Here is an 8193-nt window from a genome sequence, read left to right as displayed (position 1 = left end):
AATATTTAGCTACACAGGTAACATTTTCTCCACTCGTTAACCTAAAATTCTTTTTCTATTATTATTGAAAACATAAAATTCTTAGGGTCAATATTCTTTCCTCGGGATTAAGGGGACATTCACCTATAAATTACAATTGTACCTTAAGTTTTCTAATCACGTTTGCTTGTTGGTTGGCTTAAATCTTAATTCAAATTTTGATTGGTTGATTCGTTAACTAGCAGTGTCCAAACATTTCATTTAATAAATATAGTCTACAGAAAGGGTAATTTTGTTTATCATCTTATCCCTTAAGATCCCTGATCCTAGCCCATTAAGTGTTGAAAAATCATGAAATATTCAGATTTAAACGAACAAAAAATTATGTTTTTTTTAAATGTTTTCTAACATGATATTGTAAATAACTTACTTAAAATGTGTAACCTAGAATTATTATGAAATCAAAATATAAATTAAAGAATTAAATGAATTACATTAAAGTAGATTTACAATTAAAACGCTGGTTTATAAAATTTTAAACAATACAGTTAACTCTAAATAGAATTAATTGACATAATCTTTTCGCAGGCATTTATAATTTTAGAAAAAGACAGAAAGCCCATGTTATAGAGTAGCTGCAGTTTAAAAAATACATTTTGTTGTGCAACCATCCCCTTACCCTTCCAACCTCTCATTCTATTCATTGTCAAACAGGGTTTTTAAAGGATAATACATTAGTAAAAAATATATATCTATGTACAATGTACCTACATACCCAATGATTAAAACAAAAATACGCCTTTTGTAGATTAAAATTTTTTATTAAAGATCTTCTACACTGCTTGTTGTAAGCAACAAATCAAACACCCCAAGTTTTTAATCTAAGGAATGAATGAAATATAGTTTATAAAAAACTTTGGATACCAGTAAATTCAGTAAATTTACAGTTCAATGTCCCAGGCCTCCCTTTCATCAATGTATGTTAAATAAAAATAAGATTTTACCAGGAAGGGAGGGGAAATTGGACTGTTAATTATTCTAGTACCCAAAGTTTTTCGTCATGTTGGCTCCAAAACTTTAGGTACTTAAATTAAATTTTGATTGGTTGATCATAAATTTTCAACCAACAGTTTTTATTTGTACATAAGTACATCGTGCATCAATATATTGTACATTGTCTTATCCCCCCAAGATTTTACTAACTGACCCTAACATTGCTCTATTATTGTAAAGATTCATGCAATAGACAATAAACTAATTGAAGAACAAACCATTAAAACTAAGGCTCGTGCACGGGATATTTTGGAGGGAGTTAGTCTGGGTAGAGTGTTTAAAGCACGAGGTGGCAACTCCTCTAAACTTCTACTCTAAACTCTCTAGTTTATATGATATTAATTCTTAAATTAATCATAACAAAGACAATTTTATCAATGTCAGCGCATCAACAGTAAGTTATAAAAATTCTAAGGTTGAAAAAGACTGACTTATTAAATAGACAGAACATTTTTTTATTAGATTAAGATACAAAAATTTGAAAACAGAAGATAAAGGTACCCAATAAAATTCAGTTAAAGATATTTACAAACAATACACCAATTCATGTATTAACAAACCTAAAAATCAAAAACTTTCTTGAGGCCACCGTTTTAGAGGTCTTGATGACCATTCAATTGATATCAAAACTATTAGAAGTCTTGCATGCATTCGTGGATAAGGTAAAAAATACACCTTGTTAGAAAAAGTGCATTAAAAAAGGTCAGTATATAAAAATAATGTTGTGTTTTACAGAATATTTTGTAAATATAAGGATTTTACTTAAGCTGTAGCACTGCCATTGTAACCGTATATATGTATGTCTGTGTGTATTAAAACCTGGTGCAAACCACTCTATTTTACCTGCATTATAGTCTTGTGATAGATTTATGGGGGGTAATAAAACTTTTTAAAACTAGGAAATGCACTCTCATCCTCTCTCTCTCTCTCTCTCTCTCTCTCTCTCTCTCTCTCTCTCTCTCTCTCTCTCTCTCTCTCTCTCTCTCTCTCTCTCTCTCTCTCTCTCTCTCTCTCTCTCTCTCTCTCTCTCTCTCTCTCTCTCTCTCTCTCTCTCTCTCTCTCTCTCTCTCTCTCTCTCTCTCTCTCTCTCTCTCTCTCTCTCTCTCTCTCTATCTATCTATCTATCTATCTATCTATCTATCTATCTATCTATCTATCTATCTATCTATCTATCTATCTATCTATCTATCTATCTATCTATCTATCTATCTATCTATCTATCTATCTATCTATCTATCTATCTATCTATCTATCTATCTATCTATCTATCTATCTATCTATCTATCTATCTATCTATCTATCTATCTATCTATCTATCTATCTATCTATCTATCTATCTATCTATCTATCTATCTATCTATCTATCTATCTATCTATCTATCTATCTATCTATCTATCTATCTATCTATCTATCTATCTATCTATCTATCTATCTATCTATCTATCTATCTATCTATCTATAATAATATAATAATAATAATAATAATAAGAACTTTTATTCAATAACTCTTCAATCCTGTTATGAGTAAATCACATAGACAATTAATTATTATATTGAAATTACATGTTAATATTTCATAATATAACGATAATAATTATATGTTTTTATTGTTACTGGTAAACATAATTGCGGAATTTGATAAACTAGGTGATTTCTCTTGGCGGGCCAGGTGCGGCTGAGCCTACTTCGGGCTGGACTGTGGTTGGTGTCGGTACCACTTTCGCCGGCCGGTGACCGCCATATAAATGCGGATCAGAAAGTTATCCGCTCGTGGTTCCACCGCTTTAACATCTACGAGCTCGCCTTCACATCAGCTTTGCCTGCAACCCCTTCTCCATAACCTCCATATGTCAACCTGTACAGCAATGTTAGTACGTGACCGGTCAACGAGTTGACCGGCTAGCGATTAGACAGATAGATGGATCCTGTGTCCAACATGTAAATATGAACCAACCTAATCATGACATATAGACATTTCGTGTGACCAAAGAAAGTTTAAGAAAATTTGGAATGAAAAAAAAAAAACTATAAATTTACGAGATAAAAGGATTTTTTGATTAAAACTAGGAATTTGTTTAGAATTTAATAAATTTTAATAAATTTTGTGAAAAAATCTCAGCAGGTTTCTAGATGCGCTCCCCTGTAAAGTAATTTGAAAAAAGAAAAAATTGTAAAAGTTAAATTTGAATATAGTTATAAAGAACATGTTGAAAAAATGTTGAAAAGAAAATATTGGAAGGTAATTGCTAAAAATTTGATAAGAAAAAAAACTGTAGTGTAAAAATTTGTTGAATGAATTTAATTTAATTGTAGGGGTTAACATCTAGTAAGAACTCTATTTTGAACGACAACTCGACGGCGGGGATGTAGGTATTTAGGTCGGACTCGAAGGACACAATGTACGCCTTCCAGGAGCTCCTGGTTGTACAGACCGGGACAAGGTAGTCTAAAATAAATTAGATAATTAATTGAAAAATAAAATTGAAAATTAAATTTAAGTTGAAAAAAATGAATCGAAATTAAATTTGAATTTGAAAAGCTAAGATTAAAGAAGAATTTCTATGTGTATTAAGTCCTAGGTAGCTAATTTATATTTAACGTTTTCCGGCCGTTTACAAAGAACTCCGACGTTCTTGAACTAATTTTCAACCCTTGTTGAATTTCCATTAAATCCCTTAGTCCCTGAGACGACCACGTACAACCCCAATGAATGAAAAGAAGGAAAGAGAAAAAACATTGCTTGAAGGCATCAAAAATCAAAAAATATGGTTAAAATATGGTTGAAATTTAGGACAGAATGATCCGACGCTATAATTAAGTATGTCAAACCGATGCGTGAAATATTTGAGAAATGTACAAAAAAACCCTTTAGTCGTATACTCATTTTAAATATGATAGGGATAAAGATTCTAAAAATCTAAAAATCAAAAATACTTGAGTCCAACTTAAATTGCTCTGGTGATTATGAGTATGAGTATGATGTTATGATATATTGTTGCCTGCATAAAGTGTAAAAATAAACTATTGATAAGTTAAATAAGGATAAAAATAAGGATAAAAATGCAAGAAGATTAAGACTGAAAATAAAGAATGAAAAATAAAGAATGAAACCATTATATTGAATTTAATACAAAGTAAAAAGCTTTCCGTTTGAACTCCAGGAATGTAGGTATTGTTTTTAAATTTTCAGGTAATGTGTTCCAAAGTCTTGGGAAAAAATGTAATGGTGAATTGAATATAAAATTTCTATTGGCTTGATCTACTATGAAATTATTTCTAAATCTGGTTTCATAATCATGAATTGTATCACGTGTGTTCCAGACACCATCAAAAACTCTTGGCTGCATATTGTTTTTATATTTGTACATAAATAAAAACACTTCGTATTCCATTTGCTTCCTAATTGGTAAAATTTCCAATTGTTTAAATAAAATATTTGATGGAAAACGGCGTGGTTTTTTTGCTATTAAGCGGCAGCACTCCTTTTGGAGCTTTAAGATCGGCTCCAATAAGGTGTTTGGAACAGCAGTGAATACAATTAAACAATAGTTGAGAACAGACTTTATGTAGGCAAAATAGAGCAATTTAAGATGTTGCGAGTCAAGTATATGACGCATTTGACGCAATGAGTATACAACTTTTAGAATTCTTTTGTGCATTAAGTTAAAATGGACTTTGAAAGACAATTTTTCATCGATTTGAATACCCAGGTGCCTTGCGGCTTGTTCTCCAGGGTTACTATTCGAAAAAGTTATATGATCTAGTTTCTGGATTTTTTCTGGAAGGTTCTCTCCTTCATGGTTAGAATTGATAAAAACTGGAAACTGTTTTATAAGATTTTTTTCCTCTTCCGTGAAATTTTGTCTTGGCGATTGAAACAAAATAACCTTGGTTTTTTTGCTGTTTATAATAAGTTTATTACTGTTGTACCATTCAGTAATTTGAGGAAGAGTATTTTCAATCTTAATAAACAGATCCCTAATGTTGTCAGCTGTTAAAAGACAAAATGTGTCATCTGCAAAAAGAGACAGCAGTGCGTCTCTAGTGGCAGAATCTAGATCATTAACTACGATAAGAAAGAGAAGTACACCGAGTGTACTTCCCTGGAGAACACCGATAAGGATAGATAGTACATCAGAAAATTCTCCCCCAAACGCAACCTGTTGTGACCGTCCTTCAAAGTAGCTTTCGAACCACCTCAGGACCACTCCACGGCAACCATAATGCTCGAGTTTTTTCAACAAGATGTTTCGATCTACAAGATCGAAACACTTCTTGATATCAATTAATATCCCGGCGCACACTTTCTTTTCGGAAAGTGCCGCCGTGATACGATTGACAAGATCAAGAACATTATGTGCCGTGGAGAGGCCCGGACGGAATCCGAACTGTCGTGTGGAGAAAAAGGATCTTTCATCTAAAAACTCATATAGTGACTTGTACATGATCCTCTCGAGTGGCTTCGAGAATGTGTTGATGATAGAAACGCCCCTCCAGCTATCTAAGCTGGTCAACGGCCCTGATTTATAAACGACTACATTCTTACTCACTTTCATCCCTGAGGGAAAAATTCCTTGTGAAAAACTAAGATTATATATGTGCGTCAATGGCCGCACCAAATTGGCGGCACATTGAATTAAGAGTTTACAACTTACATCATTCACGTCCTTGGCCGTCTTGGGCCTGCAGCTCGTTATTATGTTAAATACCTGGAGTTCATCCAGGGGAGGAATGAATATACTATCATTAATGGGGGGGGGTAAATAATCCCTAAAATCTTTTGATGTTTGAGGAATTTCAGGGGTAAGGTTCTCACCCAATTTTGCAAAGTGGGAATTAAAGGCATTGGCTATTTCCTTTTTGTTCTCAATTTTTGCTCCATTAATTTCCAGGTATTCAAGATCACTTGAATACTTGGATTTACCCATTACCTCCCTTAATACTTGCCATACTTTGCGGCCATCTTTGCCCGCTTTTTCAAGCTCAGATTGATAGTATATTCTCTTTCTCTCCCTGCAAGTTCTCTGGTAATTATTACGGTAAGTTGAGTACCTATCCTTATTTTCTTCTGTTGGGTAACTCAAGGATTTCCTATACAACTTATCCCTAAATCTATTGCACAGCAGAAGGTGATTAGACATCCATGGCGACTGCGGCATGGTCCTGCGATTATTGCGAATTTTGTCTTTGGGACAACATGAGTTGTAAAGATTAAAGAAAATTGAAAAAAATTTCGCATAGGCTAAATCAACGTCCTCTGTGCTTAAGACCTCATCCCAATTTTGTATTGATAGTTCATAATTGAGGTTATCAATATTTGCTTCTTCCAAAAATCTTTTTTCAAAATATTGTGGTTTTTTTGGGGGTTTTGGAATGACGTGTGAAAAGGAACTAGACAATACAAAATGGTCTGATAGGTCAGTGACAATTACATGTGAGTCAACAAAATTGTCCAGGAAATCCTTGCAAAAAATTGAATCAATCAATGAGTACGAGAAATTATGTACTCTGGTTGCTCTTAACGTTAAGGATAGATACCCATTACTTACCATTAAATTAAAAAAACGAGATGCAGGACCCAAGACGTCATAAGTCGTGAAGAGATTTAAGTTGTAATCTCCCACAATGAATACAGGGAGGTTGCTATCATCAATCACATCTAAAAAGTCACCAAGTATGTTAAAAAATGATTCAAGGTCCTCAGGGTTTCTGTGTGGAGGTCTATAAACGTTAACTATTAATGCCTTAAAGCTCCCTAATGTGACTTTAACACACATAGTTTCAAAAATGTGAGGCACAAAAAAATTTGGAAATAAAACTTTTGTTTGATATTTGCTATGAATAAACAGCCCTACTCCCCCGCCCCTCCCTTCTGGTCGGGGGGTGGAGATAAAGTTGTAATTTATTAAACTTAAACTATCTGTGTTTGAGTCCTGTGACAACCAGGTCTCCTGGACGGCGATGACCGATGGGCCAACACCCTCTAGAGAGGCCGTTTCAATTAGATTTCTTAACTGTTGGATTTTACTATTGAGACTTTGAATATTAATTGAAAAAATTTTAAAAAGTTGCTCATTTGTGTTTTTAAATATATTAAAAAGAGAATCTATATCTATATAGTCACACTTAATGTTATAGTCGCTCGAGTATTCTCTAAACGTATCATCATAGAGAATGCTAGTGATATCATAGTTCACATTTTCATTTAGACACAAAATATCATCTACCTGGCTAGAACCAGCTGTCTAAGGATGTGTCTGGAGGCCATGGATCTGGAGATGCAGGTTCTGCTTCCGGTTCAGCTATGCAGGCAGAAGTTATTGGCAGGTGTTCCACTAAAATAATAACATATATAAGAAACATGGTAAAAAAATCTCTACTATTTTTCCCCCCCCCCCCCTACCCGCATCCAACGAGTATATAATTTGATAAATTCAGTAAAAATCAGTAAAAAATCAGTAAGAAGAATAATTCAGTAAATAAAGTTAATTTCAAAAATTAATTTGCTAATTACTAATTACCAATTACCAGTATATGTTTACACAATTATCATTAATCAGTCTAATTCATTGAATTTTGATTATTTACGATTATTGACAGATTATACAGATTATAATAATGATAGTTATAAAAACGGCTAAGCGTAATAAGTTTGAGCTTTGATTTTGATGTGTACTTAATAGTACCTAGTAATTTGCTCAATTAAAGTGAAATTTGTACAAAATGTACACTACTAATATGACGATAACCTTTTCAAGGCTTAATTGTGACCCGATATCCATGGAGGAATGCTCGTGGCATTGTTCATGGTTTGGCAGCTGCTGACCTTGTCGATACTGAGGATGATGCTGCGTTAGTACCTGTGGTTGTAGAGCCTGGTGTAGTACCTGGGGCCGAGCCTGTCTTGGCGGGAATTGCGGCACCAGTATATCTATCTATCTATCTATCTATCTATCTATCTATCTATCTATCTATCTATCTATCTATCTATCTATCTATCTATCTATCTATCTCTCTATCTATCTATCTATCTATTTATCTAAATATTTCAGTTCCATCATATCTTTTAAACTAAACTTTATTTCTATATTTTTTATCTGTATATTTTCCCATTATCTCCTTTTTGCCCTTTGGTTATTTGTACCGTCTCACTTTTTGTT

At 33.3% G+C, this 8193-nt stretch overlaps 1 long non-coding RNA gene across 1 annotated transcript; it reads right to left on the bottom strand.

The window, feature by feature from the left end:
* Positions 1-2509: 2509 nt before the first annotated feature.
* Positions 2510-7960, bottom strand: LOC145326917 (uncharacterized). Its single transcript, XR_013882024.1, has 2 exons — positions 7894-7960; positions 2510-7368 (listed from the first exon to the last, which is right to left on the bottom strand). It is a non-coding gene; the product is annotated as an uncharacterized LOC145326917 (long non-coding RNA).
* Positions 7961-8193: the final 233 nt, after the last annotated feature.

The sequence above is a fragment of the Acartia tonsa genome, chromosome 8 (genome assembly GCF_053477335.1).
Source record: "Acartia tonsa isolate MP-2025a chromosome 8, ASM5347733v1, whole genome shotgun sequence".
NCBI classification, from domain to species: domain Eukaryota; kingdom Metazoa; phylum Arthropoda; class Copepoda; order Calanoida; family Acartiidae; genus Acartia; species Acartia tonsa.
The sequence above is the reverse complement of the archived record's forward strand: the minus strand, read 5'-3'. Positions and strand labels throughout refer to the sequence as shown.